The sequence below is a fragment of the Pseudophryne corroboree genome, chromosome 8 (genome assembly GCF_028390025.1).
Source record: "Pseudophryne corroboree isolate aPseCor3 chromosome 8, aPseCor3.hap2, whole genome shotgun sequence".
In the NCBI taxonomy this organism is placed as follows: Eukaryota; Metazoa; Chordata; class Amphibia; order Anura; family Myobatrachidae; genus Pseudophryne; species Pseudophryne corroboree.
In genome coordinates this window covers 414,087,088-414,113,096 of record NC_086451.1, presented here as the reverse complement: position 1 = coordinate 414,113,096, position 26,009 = coordinate 414,087,088, and the positions used below count along the sequence as shown (strand labels likewise).

The window sequence follows — 26,009 nt, the reverse complement described above, 5'->3', positions numbered from 1 at the left end:
ATAACTACAGGGGTTAAACTACAAGGGGGCAAACTACAGGGGGGCATTACTTCTGGTGGCTAAACTACAAACAAGCAAACTATTGGGAAGCTAAACTAAAGGGGGGTAAACTACTGTGGTCATAACTGCAGGGGCATTACCACTGGGGGCATAACTACTAGGGCTAAACTACAGGGGGCTAAACGACTGGGGGCATTAGTACAGGCAACATTACTACTGGGGGCAATACTACACAGGGGCAATGCCATTAAGGGCATTACTACGGGGGGCCCTTCTAATGAGGGCATTGTAAAGGGGGCACTTCATAAGGGGCATCACTCCTGTGGACATAAGGGGCACTACTATTGTGGGCATTGCATAAGGGGCACCACTACTATGGGGTCTATACAAGGGACACTACCACTGTGGCCACTACCAGTACAGTGGACATTGCATAAGGAGCACTACTACTGTGGGCATTGTATAAGGGGTGTTACTGCGGTGGGCATTATGTGTATTACGGGATGCTACTACTGTGGGCATTATTACTATTCTGTGACCACGCCCCTTTCTTTTTGAGACCACACCCATTTTTTGTGCCGCCGTGGGGTGGGGGGTGAGTTCCACCACCTCTCTAGGACCACTTTAAGCACTGGATATAATAACCTGTGAGACGCAGCCATTGGCAAGTTCAATGCGAGTCTGTTCAATGTTTTAAAGGGACATTCATTTAAAAGGCAAACCTGGCCTGGTTTTGCCTTTTAAATGATTAAAGACGCGTTGATGCCTGCAACTTGCAAGCAATTACGTTTATCCCAGAATGCAGAGGCAAACGCAAGATTTCTAGAGGGGGTGCTCAGGAAAAGGTTAAATATCCTATAATGAATAAATACACAAACATTAGAGAACCAGTAGGAGACAGAACGGGATCAGTACAATATCCTGGCAGTCAGGAGACAGACGCCGGGAGGCCGACAGCCGGGATCCCGGCGGTGAGTGCAGGGATCCCGACAGGTGGTCAATTGACTGCCTCCCAACAGAACTGCACTTTTCTAAGCACACATTCACTCACCTCATGGTAAGGCTCCTGTCTCTTCTTCCTGGCAGCTGCTCTCTGGTCCAGTGCACTGATTGAGAGCTCAGATCCACCACACACACTGCAAACTTGGTAGGAAAAGCTGCTACCACTGGGCACGTGCAGAAGGTCCGCTCTGTCCCTTAAACTGCATGATGTGGCAGCAGCTCTAGTAATCGTATTATATTCTGTTGCTATTGTTGTCATAATCTGAGTCACTGGCCATGAGGAGGGGGGTTTCCAGGCAACCGGAAACCTTCTTTACAATATGGAATGTTTTTCATATTTCAATCAGCAGATCATTGAAAAGTGGTCTTGCAATGATGGGCTACCAATACTCATACTTAACATAGCTCTATAATGCAGACTATGGGCAGGGTCGTCTTAACAGCAGTGTAGGCTCCTGGGCAAAGCAATGCACTGGGGCCCCTAGCCATCCTCCAGGGGTAGGGGGTGCTAATAGTGGCAGCTTTGATGTCCCATGGGCAATAGGGGGTGTTGTGCTATCTTGGCACACTTGCCTTATTTGTAATAATTATGAAGCTAGCATATAAAGGGATTCTCAGGTATGTGCCACACTTGCCTACTTTTGAAAGAGTATTTCAGGGAGATTGTGACAGTGACACCTATCAGCGCGGACGAGCACTGCTACACCGGAGAGGCGTGTCATAATCATGGCTTCCATCCAAATGTAAGTGAGCTCCAAAGTTAGTAAGATCCACTTGTTGAATAAAAAACACTGATATTTTGCTGCATTCGTTCGTGTATTGTTTTATTGTGTGTGTGTGTGTGTGTGTGTGTGTGTGTGTGTGTGTGTGTGTGTGTGTGTGTGTGTGTGTGTGTGTGTGTGTCTATGGGGTCATTGTGTGAGCGCACATGTGTGTGGTAGGGGTCCCTGCCTATTTTTTTCAGTCCCGGTCCCCATACTTTCTGATGGCAGCCCTGGTGTCACACAATACGTGTATGAGATTATACACAGAAAAATAATAGTAAAGTACAGTGGGGTTTAGCACCAAAATAAAAAATAATGATATATGTATAATATTAAAAGGGGAGGCACTAACAAGGGGAGGTTAGGCACCAAGCGGGGAGTGTGTGGTTTAGGCAGCGTGGAGGGGAGGGTTAGGGTTAGGCACCCACAAGGGAGGGTTAGGGTACTTTCTGGGGGGCTGTCGGGATTTTGATGGTCGGGATGCCACTGTCTGTATTATGACCGCCAGCATATCGTCCATCGGTATACAGTATCATACTGAATCCATGTCAATATCCTATTTCCCTAAAGCAAAGTGACTTTACATTTTATCCTTTATTAACAATTACATTACGGCTAATTCGGATTGTTAAGAGTTTCTGAATATTAGTTTCTGTAGTTTTATCACATACACTAGTAGTACTGAAGTAACACAGGATTTCTATTGCTTCATAAGCTCTATACAATAGTCCCAACCAGGTTCTAGATCTGTAATTATTACAGCCAGAACGCATCATAATGGGGCTCAGGCTCATATAGCTGACAGGTTGGAACAGTCTCTTTTGATAGGTAGTTATTGGAGTATAAGGACGTGGTTTGCTGTGCTCACACATTATTGTGTTCTATATTTATTATTATTCTTTTTAACATCGGCGCTTCTATAACAGCCAGGAGGTAAGTGGATTCCTCAGTCCTTTCTATTATTTTTACTAAGCAGAAAAAATACATTTTATTTGGCTAAATGATGAGACACATTCAGCAGATAATACGCAGCTTACGGAAACCTTACACAACACTGAGTGGTAATTCTAATTCTGAATAGATCTTGTAAGAACAGAATTGAATCCCCCCATAGAGTGTGTCAGATGGAGAGAATTCTTACCTTTACTATACATTGCTTTATCTTATGTGTTTTTCCAGTATGGCCTTTATATCAGCCAGGCAGATGGGTTTAGTCTTTATTACCCTTACATATGACCCAGATCTCTATGTATTGGATACAATTCCGTAGTTACTGGCAAAGCTGATAAAACCCAGAAGGTGGAGACGTTCCAGTAGTAGTCCCGGCCTAATCTGTATCACTGGTACCATACAACATATATCTAATGGTACCTGAATATGCAGATACAGTATTGAATATCCTCATGTTGTGTACAGAGAATATAAAGGTGCCAGTCTGTATTATTATACTTATTGCCTATATCACCAATACTCCCCATGTGAAGGAACCCGCGCTGCTGTTGATATGATATAAGTAATGAATTGGTATGTGTAGCATGGCTGTAACTGAGATGAGTAAGTCACCTGTGTGTTTCTTTCCTGCACAGCAATGACACTGACAGCAGAGAACCTGCTGATTATCAGTGTATGCGGTGCTGTCTGTGCTGTGGCCCTGACTGTGTTCATTCTATACATTTTCATCTGGTAAGTTACTAACACCTCTTACAGATTGCATTATGGTTTCTTTACTTACTGTACATTCAGCTAACGTTCCCGGCTCGCTATGTATGATCTCTGATTGTCCCTTTCTTCTTTTCTTGCAGTTGCCGGAAAATGTACAGAGTGGCAGCTGACATTGAGTCTGTGGCTGCCCTTAAGAAAGGTAACAATAACTAGATACAGGCTCTACATTATAATGAGGAGATACAGTCAAAGGTTTCACAATAACAATGTCGACATTATGTTAATATTGTTACCATATCAACGGGCAACGTATCAACATTCTCAGAATGTTGACATAAAAGTTAGGCTGCGGGCGGGAGACTTAACCTGGGTACACGCCTATCGATATATCTGCAGATCAATTGATCTACAGATATATCTAAAGACGGACCGGGCAGTGTGTTGAGCATACACATTGCCCGATCCGTCAGGACTGACGTCAGGAACTGGGCAGGCATTTACATGGGCCTGCCCAGTTCAGTTGTCAATCACCGCCGGCTGCAGCACCTTGTGTATGGGTGGTCAGCTGACCGCCCATACACACACAGCGTTAGATATTGGCTGTCGGCTGTGCTGCAGGGCTGATGCAATATCTGTGAACGACGGGGTTCACAGACATATCGTTTGTACATACTGGCTGATGGACCAGTGTGTAAGCACCATGAGGCTGCGGTTGGGAGGTTAGGTTGTGGGTGGGAGGGTTAGGCTGCAAGGTGTGGTTATTGTTAAGAAGGTTGGTGGGGATTAGGCTGCAGATGGGAGTTTAGGGTTAGACAATGAGTGGAGGCCAGGGTTAGACTGTGAGGGAGAAGGTTAGGGTTAGGCCATGGAGGGAGGTTAGGTTTAGGCAATAGAGGCAGGATTTAAGGGTAGGTATGGCTAAGAAATTATTACCAGAAAGCTGGACGATTGGAGGTCTGACACGGAATTGATGGTCACATGACCACCAGGATCCAGAAGACACCACTGAAGCCGCTGCAGGGATGATATGTTGACATTAATGTTGACATTTCATTAGTCTCCGTGGTGAAAGTCAAGATTATGATTTTACCTAACCTTATAACAGGGGCATCACAAGGTGGAGCGCAGGGGGTGCGGCCTTCACCCGGGTGTAACCCTTCGAAGGGTGACACCAAAGTGCTGGCTCCTGCTCAGTGGCAGGAGCCGGGTGCTGCACTATATCATAACATGCTGCAACCCAGCTCCTGTCACAGTGCAGAAGCCAGCACTGCAGATACACTAGTATCCGGGCGATGCCCCCATCTGCCGTACCCATGATGTGCCGAAAACAGGGGTCGGGTCACTTAGCCATGCCCCCTGTCATGAAGCCACGCCCCTGCCAAGGAACCACACCCCCTTTTCACCTGCACCAGGTGTTTTTCAAGTAACTGACACCTCTGCCTTATAATGAGAAGCCACAGGACAGACAGAATTGGCCCATTTACTAGAGAAACCCACTATCTGCAGTGGAAATGTGTGTTTTAGATAGGACTTTCCACACTTATCAATGACTATGCTATAGCCACCTTTTCAAAGACACATCTATCATACAGCAATTACTAAAAATAAGTTTCCTGATTGTCTTGTTTCCACAGATCAAATGGCAACACCATTACCCTCAACCCTACCACCCCCATCCCCCTCAACATCCCTCCCAACTTCTTTTCCATCCCCACCCCCACCATCCCCACTACCCTCACCCACCCAAACCCCTCCCCAACCCGAATACTCTTCTCTCACCTGCCTCCCTTCTTCCTACTCCTTATGCTTTGATGCAGTTCCGCTCCTTCATTATATACATTTCCATCACCCCATTATGTCCTCCAGACCATCTGGACAGGGGCTGGGACATGCTGCAAGTCAGTAACATCAGACTTAAGCATAAGGATTTACCCCTCCCCCTTCCCCTTCCCACCCCATCACCACCACCTTGTGTGTCGTGTCTGTCTCCTTCCCATAGATGTTGATCAACATCAACAGCTACAAGCTGTCTCCAAACCCCTCACCATTACCAACACTACCGCTACCTGTTCCAACACCACAAGAGAGAATAACAGCTAGCATAGAGAGAATGGCGACAGGCCAGAAGAGTAAATGCCAGCTGTCAAGAGTTACTGGCCAATTAAGTTCTACACAAAGTGGCCTTGATGTTCCTTGTGGTACAAGTGAGATGGAGAAAAACAACCACGTGCCTCCCCTCCTGCAGCCCCTGGTAATGGCTCTACCCACAACTGTATTTATTGAATGGACGATGGCAATACAAACTCTGATCATATATACAATAATTGCCAGAGACAGATGATAATACAATCATTACACAGTGCAGAAAGCAGAGAAGAAAATGAGGAGTATATGGAGACAGAGGAATACAGCAGGAACAGAATATTCATTTCTAAATAAACAAAACTAAGTGAAACGTGTCTTCAGGTTCTTCACTGAGCTACATACCCTGCATGTTACATGTAGCTCCCTAAATATGTATTCTTAAGGTACAATGATCAAATAAGGGTTTTCTGCACAAATACCCTGAAAGTAGGAAATCACAGGAGCGTTGGGTATATACAGACCCCATTCATTACATGGGTTATTTATACGAGTCATTTAAACGCAAACAGATCATCATGCTGCCATGCCTGTGTGAGAGACTGGGCAGCACACCCACACTGCATACACAAAATGCTATAAAGATTATGGATAACCTAACATATGATCAGGGGTGTATCTACCTATTGGCCAGGATGGCACTCGCCAGGGTTTCCAGCCGAGGAGGGGCACTGCGCAGTGGTGCCACCCGCAGCTAGTAGGTAGATTACATTTTTGTGGCAGCAGCAGTCAATCCTTGAGTCGTCACACCCCCTTCCTCCACCGGGTAGTCCCTCACCCGCACTGATGCCCAGAAATGATAATAGCAGGCAGCAGCGGCAGCCACTGTAATTGGTGCCGGGGTCTGACACCGCACTTCTATCAAGAAACTACATAAACTACAGCTCCCAGCAGCCCTTGTAGGACAACTGCTGCCTCTAATAGTGCTGCCTATAAAAGTTTAATAACTAATATATAATTTTTAAATATATATTTAACGATGTGCGGGAGCGTGAATCGTTAACGACATTGAGTGCACACACTGGATGAGATTGTAAAAGATCTCGCTCAGATTGGCCCTTCTGAGCGAGATCTTTTACTTTCTCGTCTAGTGTGTATGGGCCCTTAATTCCATTATACTGCCCTCCTAAGATAATTAGTAAAGTTACCCACATTATTCAAGGTGAGATTGCCCACATAAACAATGTATTGTGCCTCCACATCTTGTTATTGGCAGCTTGTAGCACATACAGTACACTTTCTGGAGCTGGCTCACTTATCACAACCACTTGCTTTTATCTGTGCTTTACAGTAAATATGGTAGTTTCTATTCCTTACAGGGGGAGAATCAGGATAGCGATGTGTAGTGTCGTTGAAGGGTAGGATCCATGCCACTCCTAATTAAGAGGTAGCCGGTATGGCTTGTGACCCCCAAGAGATAAGAAGACTACAGTATCCCCTAAAAAGGGAAAATAATAAGCCACATGTCACTCTTGGGCACAGTAAAACTGGGAACTGCAAATGTCTCTTTGTATTATAGTATTTTCCATTCGTATAGTGGCCAATATAACATTCATTAATTATTCCAAATATATGGCATTCCATTAACTCGAGCATGGTGCATTTCATGGGTCACACTTACAGCCTGCTTCATCAGATTATGCTTTAAGTCAGTGGTTCCCAAACTTTTTTGAATCACGGCCCCCTAGAGTATCAGACTTTTTTTCACGGCACCCGTAGGCCAAAAGTTTCTTATTTCGAAATGTAGAAATAAATATGAAATGAAGTAAATTGTGTTTATGTCACCTTTAGGTTCAATTGTGTGGTGAGGGATAAGATTTGCTACTGTTTGTCCAAATATTTTATGATTGACAGCCACCAGCACTAATTTTGCCTAATACATTGACCATAAACATAATTAATTGCTCCTGGACCACCATGCCAGGGCACCTCTGCAAGTGTCATGAGGCACCCCAGGGGTGCCATGGCACACAGTTTGAGAACCACTGCTATTGGTGGTGGGTTCAAGCATATAATGACCATGGGTGGTCTTTGTGCCAAATTCAATAATAAGAATTTACTTACCGATAATTCTATTTCTCGTAGTCCGTAGTGGATGCTGGGGACTCCGTCAGGACCATGGGGGATAGCGGCTCCGCAGGAGACAGGGCACAAAAGTAAAAGCTTTAGGATCAGGTGGTGTGCACTGGCTCCTCCCCCTATGACCCTCCTCCAAGCCTCAGTTAGGATACTGTGCCCGGACGAGCGTACACAATAAGGAAGGATTTTGAATCCCGGGTAAGACTCATACCAGCCACACCAATCACACTGTACAACCTGTGATCTGAACCCAGTTAACAGCATGATAACAGCGGAGCCTTTGAAAAGATGGCTCACAACAATAATAACCCGATTTTTGTAAAAATAACTATGTACAAGTATTGCAGACAATCCGCACTTGGGATGGGCGCCCAGCATCCACTACGGACTACGAGAAATAGAATTATCGGTAAGTAAATTCTTATTTTCTCTGACGTCCTAAGTGGATGCTGGGGACTCCGTCAGGACCATGGGGATTATACCAAAGCTCCCAAACGGGCGGGAGAGTGCGGATGACTCTGCAGCACCGAGTGAGAGAACTCCAGGTCCTCCTCAGCCAGGGTGTGCCCCTGACCAAGTAGCAGCTCGGCAAAGTTGTAAAGCCGAGACCCCTCGGGCAGCCGCCCAAGATGAGCCCACCTTCCTTGTGGAATGGGCATTTACATATTTTGGCTGTGGCAGGCCTGCCACAGAATGTGCAAGCTGAATTGTACTACACATCCAACTAGCAATCGTCTGCTTAGAAGCAAGAGCACCCAGTTTGTTGGGTGCATACAGGATAACAGCAAGTCAGTTTTCCTGACTCCAGCCGTCCTGGAAACCTATATCTTCAGGGCCCTGACAACATCTAGCAACTTGGAGTCCTTCAAGTCCCTAGTATCCGCAGGTACCACAATAAGCTGGTTCAGGTGAAACGCTGACACCACCTTAGGGAGAAACTGGGGACGAGTCCGCAGCTCTGCCCTGTCCGAATGGACAATCAGATATGGGCTTTTGTGAGACAAAGCCGCCAATTCTGACACTCGCCTGGCCGAGGCCAGGGCCAACAGCATGGTCACTTTCCATGTGAGATATTTAAAATCCACAGATTTGAGCGGTTTAAACCAATGTGATTTGAGGAATCCCAGAACTACGTTGAGATCCCACAGTGCCACTGGAGGCACAAAAGGGGGTTGTATATGCAGTACTCCCTTGACAAACTTCTGGACTTCAGGAACTGAAGCCAATTCTTTCTGGAAGAAATTCGACAGGGCCGAAATTTGAACCTTAATGGACCCCAATTTGAGGCACATAGACACTCCTGTTTGCAGGAAATGTAGGAATCGACCGAGTTGAAATTCCTCCGTGGGGGCCTTCCTGGCCTCACACCATGCAACATATTTTCGCCAAATGAGGTGATAATGTTGTGTGGTCACCTCCTTCCTGGCTCTGACCAGGGTAGGGATGACCTCTTCCGGAATGCCTTTTTCCCTTAGGATCCGGCGTTCAACCGCCATGCCGTCAAACGCAGCCGCGGTAAGTCTTGGAACAGACATGATCCTTGCTGAAGCAAGTCCCTTCTTAGTATCTCTTGAAGTTCCGGGTACCAAGTCCTTCTTGGCCAATCCGGAGCCACGAGTATAGTTCTTACTCCTCTCATTCTTATAATTCTCAGTACCTTGGGTATGAGAGGCAGAGGAGGGAACACATACACCGACTGGTACACCCACGGTGTTACCAGAGCGTCCCAGCTATTGCCTGAGGGTCTCTTGACCTGGCGCAATACCTGTCCAGTTTTTTGTTCAGACGGGACGCCATCATGTCCACCTTTGGTCTTTCCCAACGGTTCACAATCATGTGGAAGACTTCCAGATGAAGTCTCCACTCTCCCGGGTGGAGGTCGTGCCTGCTGAGGAAGTCTGCTTCCCAGTTGTCCACTCCCGGAATGAACACCGCTAACAGTGTTATCACATGATTTTTCGCCCAGCGAAGAATCCTTGCTGCCATTGCCCTCCTGCTTCTTGTGCCGCCCTGTCTGTTTACGTGGGCGACTGCCGTGATGTTGTCCGACTGGATCAGCACCGGTTGACTTTGAAGCAGAGGTCTTCCTAGGCTCAGAGCATTGTAAATTGCCCTTAGCTCCAGTATATTTATGTGGAGAGAAGTCTCCAGACTTGACCACACTCCTTGGAAATTTCTTCCCTGTGTGACTGCTCCCCAGCCTCTCAGGCTGGCATCCGTGGTCACCAGGACCCAGTCCTGAATGCCGAATCTGCTGCCCTCTAGTAGATGAGCACTCTGCAGCCACCACAGAAGAGACACCCTTGTCCTTGGAGACAGGATTATCCGCTGATGCATCTGAAGATGCGATCCGGACCATTCGTCCAGCAGATCCCACTGAAAAATTCTTTCGTGAAATCTGCCGAATGGAATCGCTTCGTAAGATGCCACCATTTTTCCCAGGACTCTTGTGCATTGATGCACTGACACTTGGCCTGGTTCTAGGAGGTTCCTAACTAGCTCGGATAACTCCCAGGATTTCTCCTCCGGGAGAAACACCTTTTTCTGGACTGTGTCCAGAATCATCCCTAGTAACAGCAGACGTGTCGTCGGAATCAGCTGCGATTTTGGAATATTTAGAATCCACCCGTGCTGTCGTAGAACTACTTGAGATAGTGCTACTCCGACCTCCAACTGTTCTCTGGACCTTGCCCTTATCAGGAGATCGTCCAAGTAAGGGATAATTAAGATGCCTTTTCTTTGAAGAAGAATCATCATTTCGGTCATTACCTTGGTAAAGACCCGGGGTGCCGTGGACAATCCAAACGGCAGCGTCTGAAACTGATAGTGACAGTTCTGTACCACGAACCTGAGGTACCCTTGGTGAGAAGGGCAATTTGGGACATGGAGGTAAGCATCCTTGATGTCCAGGGACACCATATAGTCCCCTTCTTCCTGGTTCGCTATCACTGCTCTGAGTGACTCCATCTTGATTTGAACCTTTGTATGTAAGTGTTCAAAGATTTCAGATGTAGAATAGATCTCACCGAGCCGTCTGGCTTCAGTACCACAAATAGTGTGGAATACTACCCTTTTCCTTGTTGTAGGAGGGGTACTTTGATTATCACCTGCTGGGAATACAGCTTGTGAATTGTTTCCAATAATGCCTTCCTGTCGGAGGGAGACGTTGGTAAAGCAGATTTCAGGAACCTGCGAGGGGGAGACGTCTCGAATTTCCAATCTGTACCCCTGGGATACTACTTGTAGGATCCAGGGGTCCACTTGCGAGTGAGCCCACTGCGCGCTGAAACTCTTGAGACGACCCCCCCCACTGCACCTGAGTCCGCTTGTACGGCCCCAGCGTCATGCTGAGGACTTGGCAGAAGCGGTGGAGGGCTTCTGTTCCTGGGAAGGGGCTGCCTGCTGCAGTCTTCTTCCGTTCCTCTACCCCTGGGCAGATATGACTGGCCTTTTGCCCGCTTGCCCTTATGGGGACGAAAGGACTGATGCTGAAAAGACGGTGTCTTTTTCTGCTGAGATGTGACTTGGGGTAAAAAGGTGGATTTTCCAGCTGTTGCCGTGGCCACCAGGTCCGATCCCAAATAACTCCTCCCTCCCACCCGTCCTCTTCGCTCTGCTAATGCACGCCGCCTCTCCTGTCCCCTGATTACTTCCTCCCACTCCTATCTCCAAGATTTTTCACGTGCTGCTCCCTTCCTTTGGAATTCTTTACCTCTCCCCCTCAGACTCTCCACCTCTCTACAAAACTTCAAACGGGCTCTCAAGACCCATTTCTTTACCAAACCCAGCCAAATCTCATCCTAACCCCCTGTTCCATGCTCTCTATGTACCCCATCTGTGTCACCCCTGTCTGTCTACCCCTACCCCTAGAATGTAAGCTCTCACGAATAGGGCCCTCTTCCCTCATGTGCTCACCCTTTTCTTCTTTAATAATTCTCAACTGCCCAAATCACAGTTTTTGGGCCACCTGGAACTTATCTCTGTCATTTACTGGTGTAGTTATGCTTAGTTACCCTGTACTTGTCCAAAATTGATTTCAACTGTAAGTCACTGTTTTGATTATGTGCATATGTACTCTGTAATTGGGCGCTGCGGAACCCTTGTGGCGCCATATAAATAAATGATAATAATAATAATATAATAATACGGCAATACTTCCATGTGCCGTTTGGAATCTGCATCACCTGACCACTGTCGTGTCCATAAACATCTTCTGGCAGACATGGACATCGCACTTACTCATGATGCCAGAGTGCAAATATCCCTCTGTGCATCTCGTATATATAGAAATGCTCTATAGTCAATAAAATACTGTCCCTGTCAAGGGTATCAATATTTTCAGTCAGGGAATCCGACCAAGCCACCCCAGTGCTGCACATCCAGGCTGAGGCGATCGCTGGTCGCAGTATAACACCAGTATGTGTGTATATACTTTTTAGGATATTTTCCAGCCTCCTATTAGCTGGCTCCTTGAGGGCGGCCGTATCTGGAGACGGTAACGCCACTTGTTTTGATAAGCGTGTGAGCGCCTTTTCTATCGGGGGAAACCCACGCATCATCACACACTTCAATTAATTTATCTGATTCAGGAAAAACTACAGGCAGTTTTTTCACACCCCACATAATACCCTTTTTTGTGGTACTTGTAGTATCAGAAATATGTAACACCTCCTTCATTGCCCTTAACATGTAACGTGTGGCCCTAATGGAAAATACGTTTGTTTCTTCACCGTCGACACTGGAGTCAGTGTCCGTGTCTGTGTCTGTGTCGACCGACTGAGGTAATGGGCGTTTTAAAGCCCCTGACGGTGTTTGAGACGCCTGGACAGGTACTAATTGGTTTGCCGGCCGTCTCATGTCGTCAACCGACCTTGCAGCTTGTTGACATTATCACGTAATTCCCTAAATAAGCCATCCATTCCGGTGTCGACTCCCTAGAGAGTGACATCACCATTACAGGCAATTGCTCCGTCTCCTCACCAACATCGTCCTCATACATGTCGACACACACGTACCGACACACAGCACACACACAGGGAATGCTCTGATAGAGGACAGGACCCCACTAGCCCTTTGGGGAGACAGAGGGAGAGTTTGCCAGCACACACCAAAATGCTATAATTTTACAGGGACAACCTTATATAAGTGTTTTCCCTTATAGCATCTTAATATGTAATAATATCGCCACAAAAATGCCCCCCCTCTCTGTTTTAACCCTGTTTCTGTAGTGCAGTGCAGGGGAGAGCCTGGGAGCCTTCCCACCAGCAGTTCTGTGAGGGAAAATGGCGCTGTGTGCTGAGGAGAATAGGCCCCGCCCCCTTTTCGGCGGGCTTCTTCTCCCGTTTTTCTGACAACCTGGCAGGGGTTAAATACATCCATATAGCCCCAGGGGCTATATGTGATGTATTTTTAGCCAGCATAGGTACTTTCATTGCTGCCCAGGGCGCCCCCCCAAGCGCCCTGCACCCTCAGTGACCGTTGGTGTGAAGTGTGCTGAGAGCAATGGCGCACAGCTGCAGTGCTGTGCGCTACCTTAAGAAGACTGGGAAGTCTTCAGCCGCCGATTTCTGGACCTCTTCTCTCTTCAGCATCTGCAAGGGGGTCGGCGGCGCGGCTCCGGTGACCCATCCAGGCTGTACCTGTGATCGTCCCTCTGGAGCTAGTGTCCAGTAGCCTAAGAAGCCAATCCATCCTGCACGCAGGTGAGTTCACTCCTTCTCCCCTAAGTCCCTCGATGCAGTGAGCCTGTTGCCAGCAGGACTCACTGAAAATAAAAAACCTAACAAAACTTTTACTCTAAGCAGCTCTTTAGGAGAGCCACCTAGATTTCACCCTTCTCGGCCGGGCACAAAGATCTAACTGAGGCTTGGAGGAGGGTCATAGGGGGAGGAGCCAGTGCACACCACCTGATCCTAAAGCTTTTACTTTTGTGCCCTGTCTCCTGCGGAGCCGCTATCCCCCCATGGTCCTGACGGAGTCCCCAGCATCCACTTAGGACGTCAGAGAAAAGATAATTACAGGAGTACAGTGGGGAGCAGACGTTTGCATCTACTAAGGTTGCAGGAGCAAGATGTGTAGGGTGCAGCTTAAAAAAAACATGTGTATTCTGGTAGGGTCTTTAGTAAATCAGGTGGTTTCAAAAGCACCAGACAAAATGTCAATTAGTACATTTCTCCCTAAATTTTAATTTGTGGGAGGAAATTGAGAAAAGGGGTCAAGGTCTGCAGAACAGAAACTGAAAAGATGCTTGGGTAAGGAGACGGCATTTCTTTTATAAAAGAGAGGTTTTTGGGGTTGAATCCTAAAAGAGACTTAGAAGTAGATTTGTTTGGCGATGTCCTGAGCAAAAAGTAAAATCTGATCTGAGGTTCTTGTTACAAGAGATTAGATTGGGAATAGCATTTGGTGACAACACACAATTAAAAGTGACTATACAGTTTAGCAGGGATGGAGAACCTCAGGCCCGCGGGCCGTATAAGGCCCGCGAAGCCACTTGATCTGGCCCGGCCAGGCTCACCTAACCAAGGGAGATGCCGGGCACCCGCTGAGATTTTGTTACCACTCCTGAGCTCTGGGTTCCGGCTCAGGCAGTGTACATGTGCGGCGCTATGGGAGAGACATCATGACGTCTCTCCCATAGTTCCATGGAGCGGGCGGCCAGGTAGAGGGCAGCGGTCCGGAAGCAGCAGCTTGGCTGGTGAGTAGTGTGTTTTTTTTCTTTTAATGTGTGTGTATAAGCGGCGCTACAAGGGGGCACATCTAATGGGGCATAACAACTGACTGGGGTCATTTATAACGGGGCATAACAACTGACTTGGGGCATATCTACTGGGGCATACCTACTGACTAGGGGCATATCTAATGGGGCATAACAACTGACTGGGGGCATATCTAATGGGGCATAACAACTGACTGGGAGCATATGTACTGGGGCATAACAACTGACTGGGGGCATATCTACTGGGGGCAGGCTAATTTTTAAGTTGATAATTTTTGTATGGCCCCCGAAGGATTTTATAAATATCCAAATGGCCCTTGGTAGAAAAAATGTTCCCCCACCCTTTCAGTATAGGATAGAAAAGAAAAAAGATATTAATATAAAATGTTATTCACTCTGACACAAAAGAAAGCAAGGAACTGAATACATTTATTCAGTACCTACTGTAGCATAAAAAGGATGTGCTCCCTGGACTGGGCATTGGGGTAATTCAGAGTTGATCACAGCAGCAAATTTGCTAGCAGTTAGGAAAATCCATGTGCACTGCAGGGGGGGGGGGGGGGATATAACATGTGCAGAGAGAATTGGATTAAGGTGGGTTATTTTGTTTCTGTGTAGGGTAAATACTGGCTGCTTTATTTTTACACTGCAACTTAGATTTCAGTTTGAACGCACCCCACCCAAATCTAACTCTCTCTGCACATGTTATATCTGCCCCCCCCCCCCCCCCCCCCCCCCCCCCCTGCAGTGCACATGGTTTTGTTCAACTGCTAACAAATTTGCTGCTGCGATCAACTCTGAATTAGGCCCATTATACATGGAGACAGCCCTATACTTTGCCAATTGTTTGTTTGTGATACAGATAATAGATGTGGTTACCAAATCGGAAGCTTTGTGTAATACAAGGTGATACCAACATAAAATAAATAGATAATAGAAATACCTTTTTTGTTTCCTTAGAAGTTGCCAAAATTGATCCAATAAAGTGAGAGGTGTTTCCTACAAATACATAGAAACAAGACCCCTCACATTCAACTGGCAAACAGAAAAAAATAACCCTAATTTTTTTTTTACTATAGCTGGGGTATGCAAAGAGCCAGAGCCGTAACTAGGTGTGTGCCAGAGGGGCATTGCACACAGCGCAACTGCACTGTGGGCGCACCATCTGGCAGCACCACCCGCATGGCTGCTGCCCGCCGCCCACTCTCATTGCCTCCTCCTGCCTCCCGCCGGCCGCCGCTGCAGTGCTGTCCTGCACGCAGGGGGGGTGTCTGAGTAGTCATTGCTCTGGTGTCAGGGATAAATAACCTGCAGTGAGTCCCTCAGTCTTGCAGTACCCACACGGCTGTCAGTGTCCGGGGAGAGGAAGCAGGGGGCGGAACACCTGTGGAGCCTGATGAGCGGTCACTGGTCAGTGTCTCCATACAGTGGGCGTGGTGTAGGCAGAGCGGCACTCGCGGCTCCCACTACGCCCACACTATGCCGCTAGTATGGAGAGACACTGATCCTGTGTCCTGTGTGCTTCAGGCTCACCTGCTGCGGATCTGATCTCCCCTGCAGCGGAAGTGCGATAAGCAGCAGTAAGCATACCAGTGCAGAGGGGGGTGCAGATAACTGTTTGCGGAGAGCTGTCTCTGGGGATCTCAGTGAGGGGGATATGAGTGAGGGTGGTATACTGTCTGTGTTTTAGGGGAGGGGACTTGAGGAAGGAAGAGGAGTTGTGTGTTTGTGTGAGGGAGCCAACTTGGAGGTGGGAATGAATTTCTGTGAGGGAGCTGAGTGTGGGGGAGGGGTCTGTGTAAAGGTGGTATGCTGTGTGTGTTGGGGGGGGGGGTGTTGGTGGTAGTGCCTGCTGTCGCTGCCAGTCCTGCCGCTTCCCCTGACGCCGGGTGCCCGAAGCTGATTTGTGCATTGCTGTTTAGTGCCTGCCGTCGCTGCCTGAGGTCCCGGCAGCGCTGCGGCTGAGTTCTCTGCTGCCAGTGAAGTGGACAGGAGGAGTCAGGAGCCGTCAACAGCACGTAAGTGCCTACACAGACACTACACTACACTACACTATATTACACTATCGAACAACAAGGAGAAAAGAAGACTCTTTTTTGGGTGCACTCTTAATTTGAACAATATATAGACTGAACGAGATGAGATATAATATTTAAAATCAATTTTTATTCATACAAAATGAAGATACTTAGTGGTTAATGAGAAAAGAAATAGTCAGAAAAAGAAAACAATATTAACAATTAGCAAAATTGATGATATGATAATGATGTTTATGCAGTCCTGGCTGGCGGAATTAGATCTAGGTGCGGTGAATAAATTGGATATTAAATGGTACGTTCTACTAACAAAGATCAACGAAATTACAACCCTGTCCTATATTGGTGCCAAAAAATGCTTTAATGAAGAAGTAATAATGAATAGAAAGAGGAGCAAAGGGAAATGAGAAGGCAGAGTGAATCTGCTGTCAGTGTTAGACACTGAGCATGTGGGACCAACGCGTGCTCTACTAAACTGAGTATTCCTCAATGGTCCCCCACTTGAGTACTAACCCAGCCCAACACTGATTAGCTTCCAAGTTCGGACGGTTTTGGGCGTTTCCAGTGTGGTATGATAGTAGGGAAAATGAAACGCCAATAGGTAGCTCTGGAATCACTGATGAGAGTTCACGAATTACATAGTATCAAAGTAAAGTGACAGAAGTTAACTGACAGAGGAAATAGATGGATCTGCTGCCAATGTTAGACTGGGATATACCCAGAATCAGTGGTGAGAGTCCATGAAATTAAGTATAGATGGAAGCAAAGAAGAGGAGTACACAATGGTACCTATACCAGTCAAATGATTTAGAGTTCTCAGAAAAAGAGAAACAAGAAAAAGCACATGTCCAGATGGACTAATCCGGGTTATACATCCATACAAATATACAGTTGCTGAATTTGGACCAAATAGTAATATTGTCACTGGATAAGATGCTAGATTGTTGTCCAATATGTGCAGAATGTGATCTCTATGGTTGTATTAATCAGGTATCAAGTGCCGTGTCTTCACCCAATAATAAAATTACAACTGGGTTGTTACTGGGTACAACAACAGTATTGCAATATCTATATTGATTGATACTCGATGTACTGAAGAGATGTTTATAATGGTGGTATTCTTCTAAGTAAACAGTGCAAGATAACAATGTACCCAGTAGTATTGCTGCAGAAAAGCACAAGAGGGTAGGGGGGGGAAGAGGGTTGCCTAAATCATGTATGCAAAATGAAATGCAATCTCTGACGGATACACTGTATTTCAAGAAACTAGTCCGTGTTGGGAAACAGAACAAGAAACGAAGGTAATATTGTAGCAGGTATAAAGGCAGTGTGCTGAATAAATTTTCAATATCACAGCGCATGTATAAATATTGCTAATATTGTAGCAGGTATAAAGACAGTGTGCTGAATAAATTTCAATATCACAGCGCATGTATAAATCCCAGCGTATATTGTTAATTAGGAATGAAAAAATGAGATTAGATAAAACACCTGGGATTTTCAAGATACAAACGTATCAATTTTGAATAAATAGCAGGAGATATAAATGCTGACTCAGACCAGCAGGGGCTAGTAGATGTCCAATCTAAGCGGGTCTCAAACTGATCGTGACGGATAGGAGAAAATTTGGATATTACCCGCGATGACTGGATGTAGTGACCCCTTCCACCATGCTAAGGTCTGTTCCGAATGGTGCCGCCGGCCCGGCAGCCCCAGACAGGTGCAGGAACACGTCCGCTACTCAGTTCAAGCATGGTGATGTCGGAAGAAGCACAGGACCACCGCTGGAGAGGAGAAGGAGAACGTCCGATGCTCCGGTCAGCCGAAGTGAAGCTCTGTCAGAGGAGGCACGGGACACGGGGGGGTAGGAAGAACGTCCGCTACTGCAGTCAGCCAGGACAATAGGTGAAGTCGGAAGACGCGTTTCACCCGTCCGCCGGGTTTGATCACTTCCTGTTATGGGCTGGGTCCCTGCAGGCTTTTAACGCAAATGAAGCTGGTTTGGATCCAATCACTGAGAGGGTGTGTCCCTTAATTGGCTGCTGATATCCTCAAGTTCAGAGGGAATGTTTGCGATCAAGGCTTGTCAGGGGGGCCCATAAATGATATCATATAAGAAGAAAGAATGCAAAAAAAAAAAGGGGGATTAAAACAAAAATAAATAACAAAAATTGATTAAAATGAAAACACAACTATAATAAAGAGTACATATTAGTTTGTTAATCTGTATATAATTAAATACACGCTTAGTACTATTAATTAACAATTCTATGATAGCATTAGCTCAATTAATCATTACTGCAGAAATGTAGGCAATGCTCATGGAATATCAGTGAAGTATCTCATGAAAGAAAAATAAATATAAATAAATTCCAGAAATGCAGGTGTTTTATAACTACAAAAAAAAGTACAAAAAAAGTACAAAAAAAGTGTATAATGCTAAGATTTAATAGAAGAATGTTGGGAGTACATCGGGTACTGTGGTTGAGTATAAGACAAATTAAGCTGATTTGAAGTGCAACATGGTGTAAAAACACCCTATTAAGCCTACTGAAAGTTATGACAGAGGATGAAAGAGGAACAGAAAATAACAGAATGTAACCAATCAAGTAGATAGGGATACATGGATAAATAAATGTCAGGTCCATGTAGCCTAATATTTAATAGTTATTAGCGGCTCATAATTTACCAAAATTAGGGTGAGGAAGTGAGTATCCAATCCTACTATCATACCACACTGGGAACGGCCAAAACCGTCCGAACTTGGAAGCTAATCAGTGTTGGGCTGGGTCAGTACTCAAGTGGGGGACCATTGAGGAATACTCAGTTTAGTAGAGCACACGTTGGTCCCACATGCTCAGTGTCTAACACTGACAGCAGATTCACTCTGCCTTCTCATTTCCCTTTGCTCCTCTTTCTATTCATTATTACTTCTTCATTAAAGCATTTTTTGGCACCAATATAGGACAGGGTTGTAATTTCGTTGATCTTTGTTAGTAGAACGTACCATTTAATATCCAATTTATTCACCGCACCTAGATCTAATTCCGCCAGCTAGGACTGCATAAACATCATTATCATATCAGCAATTTTGCTAATTGTTAATATTGTTTTCTTTTTCTGACTATTCCTTTTCTCATTAACCACTAAGTATCTTCATTTTGTATGAATAAAAATTGATTTTAAATATTATATCTCATCTCGTTCAGTCTATATATTGTTCAAATTAAGAGTGCACCCAAAAAAGAGTCTTCTTTTCTCCTTGTGGTTCGATGTTCTAACACTGACTCAGGGTGCACCACCAAACTGCTTAAAAATCAGAAAACTTAGTTTTCTTGTTATTTCATATCTTTGGTATTGATTAAATTGCATCTCTATTATATCCTGTGCGGTATTCCCCAAACCTTTTGAAGATTTTGCTATATTACACTACACTACACTTCACTACAGTACACTACACTACACTTCACTACACTACACTACACTCTAAGGGTAGGGGGCGGTAGGGGGGGTGTAAGGGGGACTCTGCCTGCCATAATGTGTAAAAGGGGGACCTATCCTGCCGTAACGTGTAAAAGGTGGACTCTGCCTGCCTAATGTGTAAAAAGGGGACGCTGTCTGCAATAACGTGTAAAAGGGGTCGCTGTCTGCTGTAATGTGTAAAAAGGGGCTCTACCTGGTGTAGTGGTGCTACTGTGCGGCGTAATTTGAATAATGGAGACTACTGTGCACCATTATGAATCGGTATTATTTTGTGGCCACACCCATTTTCCGTGAAGCCACGCCCCTATATATTTTTGTCTGCCGCTGGTTTACGTTAAGGGGGGGGTGCCGATGCCGTCTCTTGCACACAGCACTACAATTTCTAGTTACGGCACTGCAAAGCGCACACACATAACAATATAATATACAATACAACAGCAGCAGCTGCAGTCCTCAAACTATAATGCGCAAAACAGAAGCTGTAACCCAAAGGGAACAGGGTAATTACCACAGCAATCAATCTATAAAAGAACAGCTGTGAAATACACCAACGTTTTAATAAAAAAAACAATAGGCCTGATTCAGACCTGAACGCTGCTGCGCGTTTTCGCACAGTGGGAGATCAGACATTAACTTCATGCACCTCAATGCGCACGCGTATCGGCAAACAACAACAGCCACCGCCGGTCAGCGACAGGCTGGTGAGAAGATTCTAATCGCACAGCCATTCGCATGCTGACTGACAGGAAGAGGATGTTTGTGGGTGGTAACTGACCATTTTCTGGGAGTGTCAGGAAAAACACAGGCGTTCCCAAGCGTTGTCAGGGAGGGTGTGACGTCAGCACCGGCCCCGATCAGCATGTTCTCATCGCACTGGAGGAGTAAGTCCTGGGCTGCACAGAGACTGCGCACACTGTAACACCCAGACACTGGTGAGTAATGTGTGAACGGATCTGCAGCTGTCCGCTGACTGAGGGGTTTTTTCAGCAGCTCGGCGTACACACGCGATCACACACATGCACAACGAATATACACTCCCCTTGGGTGGCGACTATCTGATCGCAGGGCTACAATTTTAGCAGCCTAGCGATCAGGTCTGAAACACCCCCAATATGTGTAATTCAGTAGACTTAAATAAGCTAAAATACCAAGACACAATAACTATCATTTACAAATGCAGTTTTGTATATCCTAAGATGCTCGTGTAGCCTAAGCTCTGTATGATCTCAGATGTCATTACTTAATTATAAAGTAATAAAACCTAGTGATGGTGTGTAGGTAGGCTTACCATACATACAGGGTCAGGGTATCCAAGGCTCATTGATGTGTGTGGGCGTGTGGACGGCCAGCTGTGTGTGTGCATTAGTTACCTGGGGAAGAGATAGCACCCAGATGCACTATGGGAAGAAGGCAGTCGGCGGGGTCAGCGTGATACTCTGGGCAGTGTTCTGCTGAGAAACCTTGGGGTCCTGGCAGTCATGTGGAAATTACTTTGACAGGTACCACCTTCCTATACATTGTTACCGACCGAGTACACCCCTTCATGGCAATGATATATGCAGATGGCAGTGGTCTCTCAGCAGGATAATGCGCCCTGCCACACTACAGGAATGGTTTGAGAAACATGACCAAGAGTTCAAGGTGTTGACTTGGCCTCCAAAACCCCCAGATCTCATTCCGATCGTACATCTGTGGGATAAACACTGCAAATTACAGGGACAGTGAACATGTGAAATGAACACAAAATCATCAATAACTGCATAAATACTATGGACAGTGCTGCAATATTAGGGGCTAATTCAGACCTGATCGCTAGGGTGCGTTTTCTGCATCCCTACGATCAGGTAGTCGCCGCCTACAGGGGGAGGGGGAAATCGCTGCGCAGGGGTGCAATCGCATGTGCAGAAGAGCTGCACTTCTCTGCACAGCCCAGGACTTACTCAGCCGCTGTGATGATCGGGGCCGGAGCTGACGTCAGAAACACTTCCTCCAAACACCTGTTCCCTCCTGCGTTTTTCCGGACACTCCTCTAAAACGGTCAGTTGCCACCCACAAATGGCCTCTTCCTTTCAGTCACCTTGCGATCGCCCATGCGATCGCTTTTTCCGCACCATCTTAGCGCTCCCCGGCGCACCTGCGCATTGCGGTGCATACACATGAGCAGTTCAGACCTGATCGCCCACTGTGCGAAAATGCACAGCAGCGCTCAGGTCTGAATCGGCCCCTTAGTCTGTAGTGGTGCGTGAGGGTAGATACTTGCATTAGCCAACACCAAAACCTTTTCTACCTAAGGCAAGCAATCTGATGTTAGTTTGCAGAGATATGTGTTCCAAGCTTTAGATAATTGTCGCATCGTCTGGTACAATCTCCTTAATTCAGACAATCCATTAACAAGCAGCAATAATTGTGTTAGCAGGGAAAGGTGTTAAAACCAGTCTTTGAATCGTTGCCACACAGTTGTACAGGGTCCGACTGGGGCATGAAAGGAATGCAGTGGTAGGGGCCTGTGTTTAGGGGTGTGGCCAGTCTCCAGAGGGGGTGTGGCCACTCACCACAGAGGCTTGACTAACCATTAGTGAGTTCATGGTCTGGGATCCTTGATAAATATACTCAGTAATTACTGCTAGTGCATGCATGATAATGTACCAGGTTAATAACAATGCACTGTAGAAAAATACACCATTGTCCTGTGCAGTATAATCAGGCTCGGCAACAGGGGGGGACAAAGGGGACACTTGTGCAGGGCCCCGAGGTTCAGGGGGGCCCCAAGGATCAGGGACACAAATAACGGGGCCAATTTTGCTTTTTAAAGTGTATGCTCCAACTACTCCGTTTTAGTAGGAAAACAATTAACAGGCCCCCTAAACCATCCCCCCTCCTTTTCCTCATCGCTGTGTCCAGTCCCTGCATTTAGATCCTGAAATTAAGTAAAAAAAAAAAAAAAAAAAAAAATATATATATATATATATATATATATATTACACTTATACAATAAACCACATCCCTGCCATTAATTACAATAAATAACAAACTAAATATATCACTTATACATAAATGTCGACTCGTCACAAGTTACAAACATAGGGGGAAATTCAGACCTAATCGCTAGGGTGCATTTTTTGCATCCCTGCGATCATGTAGTCGCCGCTTACAGGGGGAGGGGGCAGAGTCGGACTGGCCCACAGGGGAACAGGGGAAACCACTGGTAGGCCCCACTACCTGTGGGCAGGGCCGGTGCTAGGGTGTTCGGCGCCCCCCTGCAAACTAAAAATTTGCGCCCTCCCATACTTTACAAAGGGCCAGCACGCACTGAAAAATGGGGTGTGGTCTCACAAGGAAGGAGCGTGGCCACACATTAGTACCCCCATTTTTTAATTTACGCCACACAGTAGCACAATCTTATTCACATTACACTGCACCTAGTATCGCTGCTTATACACAAAATGGCCAAAGTAGCAGTGCCGCTTATACACTTAAATTCCCACAGTTCTACTGCCAATAACACATAATGTCCCCTGTAGTAGTGCTGCTTGCATATAATACCCCCTGTAGTAATGCCACTTACATATAATCCACCCTGTAGCAGTGCCACTTACATATAATCCACCCTGTAGCAGTGCCACTTGCATATAATATCCCCTGTAGCAGTGCCACTTGCATATAATATCCCCTGTAGTAGTGCGGCTTGCATATAATATCCCCTGTAGTAGTGCCGCTTACATATAATGCCCCCTGTAGTAGTGCCGCTTACACAAATTATGCCCAGACACACGCACAGTGGTGTAACTACTGTGGGTGCAGGGGCTGCTACAGGGCCCAAGCTGTCTCCAGGGCCCGTAGCTCTTCCTACACCTGGTCATGCGATACAGTCTCTCAGTCTCACTCGCATAACAGAAGCAGCGTCTGTTCGGCTGTCTGCTCCGGCGCTGGGACGTCCGTGGGGGGGAGCGAACCTCAGCAGAGCCGGAATACGTGGCGGTGCTGGGGCACCATGTGTTTCTTTGAACTTCTGTTTTGTTTCTCAGGACCTCCCCCTCCCACCCCTGCAAGTGGCCATTTGCTTGGAGCAGCTGCTATGCACAGTGGAGGGGGACAAGCTGGATGTGGAAAGGGGCTGTCCAGAAGAGGAGGAGGGAGCGGGTCAGATGAAAGGGGCAGGCTGCATGTGGAGATCAGGTGGCCCATAGGTTGCACAAGGAGAACGGTGGGTCAGATAAGTGGCCCTAATTCAGACCTGATCGCTAGCAGGTGATTTTTTCACTGCTGCGATCAGATAGTCGCCGCCTACAGGGGGAGTGTATTTTAGCTGTGCAAGTGTGCGAACGCATGTGTAGCAGAGCTTTACAAACAGATCTTGTGCAGTCTCTGAGTAGCCCAGGACTTATTCAGCCGCTGCGATCACATCAGCCTGTCCAGGACCGGAATTGACATCAGGAACCCTCCCGGCAAACACATGGACACGCCTACGTTTTTCCAAGCACTCCCTGAAAACGGTCAGTTGCCACCCACAAACGCCCTCTTCCTGTCAGTCTCCTTGCGATCGGTTGTGTAAATGGATTCTTCACACAAAGCTGAACAGCGATCCGCTTTGTACCCATACGACGTGCCTGCTCATTGCGGTACATACGCATGCGCAGTTTAGACCTGATCACAGACTGTACAAAAACGCAGCCTAGCGATCAGGTCTGAATTAGGCCAAATGAGAGGGGACAGGTGGGACTAGTAGTGGGGGAACAGTTTGAGGAGCGGGGAGCTTGGTTACAAGAGACGAGACTGATACTAGAGAGGGTTTGCTGAGGGGAAAGGAAGGACAGCAGCAGGGGTCTGGCTTAGTAGAAGTTAGAGCAGAGAGGGGCAGCAGGAGCCCAGGGTGCTTGCAGGAGAAGACAGAGAGAGGCACAGCAGCATGGAGCTTATAGCCAGAACATACAGAGAAGTATAGCTGGGGGTGGCGGGGACGATAAGCAGGCAAAACGAGGGAGAACTGAGAGCATACACATAGATAAAGTAGGGAAGGAGCAGGAGGTAAAGGATGGATGATAGAGAACACAGAAAAAAGGAAAGCTGAGGAGATAATGCTGTTTGGTTTTGGGGGAGAGATTGAGAGGCCTAAATGGCGAAACATGCAGCCGCTGGTGATCGTGCGTGCCAGTGGAGAGTGTGGCAGGAGTAAAGAGAAATTGAATCAGCAGACAGCGCTAGCACCTGTGAAGCCAACAGTCTCAAGGTTAATGCGTGTGCCTGTACACAGTTTTTTCTTGTTAGATCTTAAGGGCCCTACACATTTAAAGATCCGCCGCCGAGCTGCCCGACGGTGGATACGGCCGACAGCCGGGGGGGGGGGGGGGGGGGCAGTGACGGGGAAAGTGAAGTTACTTCACTCCCCCCGTCACACGGCTCCATAGCAGTGCAGGCAAATATGGACGAGATCGTCCATATTGGCCTGCATGCACAGCCGACGGGGCACCAGCAATGAACGAGCGCAGGGCCGCACATCGTTTATCGCTGGTGCCTCCGCACTGCCTGATATGAACGTTATCTCGTTCATTAATGAACAAGATTGTTCATATCTTTGAGTGATATCGCCCAGTGTGTAGGGCCTATTATACTACATCTTAATGACACCTCAGTCTCTACACTGACAGTTTCCACCCCCTTTTTTGCTTCTCTGTCCTTTTCAGCTGCTCTGTCCCCCCACATCCAGGGTAAATTGGCAGGTGGTCCAGCATGGGCCCACAGGGAGCAGAGACGGCAGTGCGCAGCCTCCTGCTCTCTGAGTTGGCTCCCCCCCCCCCACCCGCCTGAACTGTGTGTTTCCAAGGAAATTGTGCCATGTCGCATACACTCCCGCTAGTGATGAGCGCCTGAAATTTTTCGGGTTTTGTGTTTTGGTTTTGGGTTCGGTTATGCGGCCGTGTTTTGGGTTCGACCGCGTTTTGGCAAAACCTCACCGAATTTTTTTTGTCGGATTCGGGTGTGTTTTGGATTCGGGTGTTTTTTTCAAAAAACCCTAAAAAACAGCTTAAATCATAGAATTTGGGGGTCATTTTGATCCCATATTATTATTAACCTCAAAAACCATAATTTCCACTCATTTTCAGTCTATTCTGAATACCTCACACC

At 46.7% G+C, this 26,009-nt stretch overlaps 1 pseudogene; it reads right to left on the bottom strand.

The window, feature by feature from the left end:
- Positions 1-16,867: 16,867 nt before the first annotated feature.
- LOC134952530 (5S ribosomal RNA) lies at positions 16,868-16,986 on the bottom strand (annotated as a pseudogene).
- Positions 16,987-26,009: the final 9,023 nt, after the last annotated feature.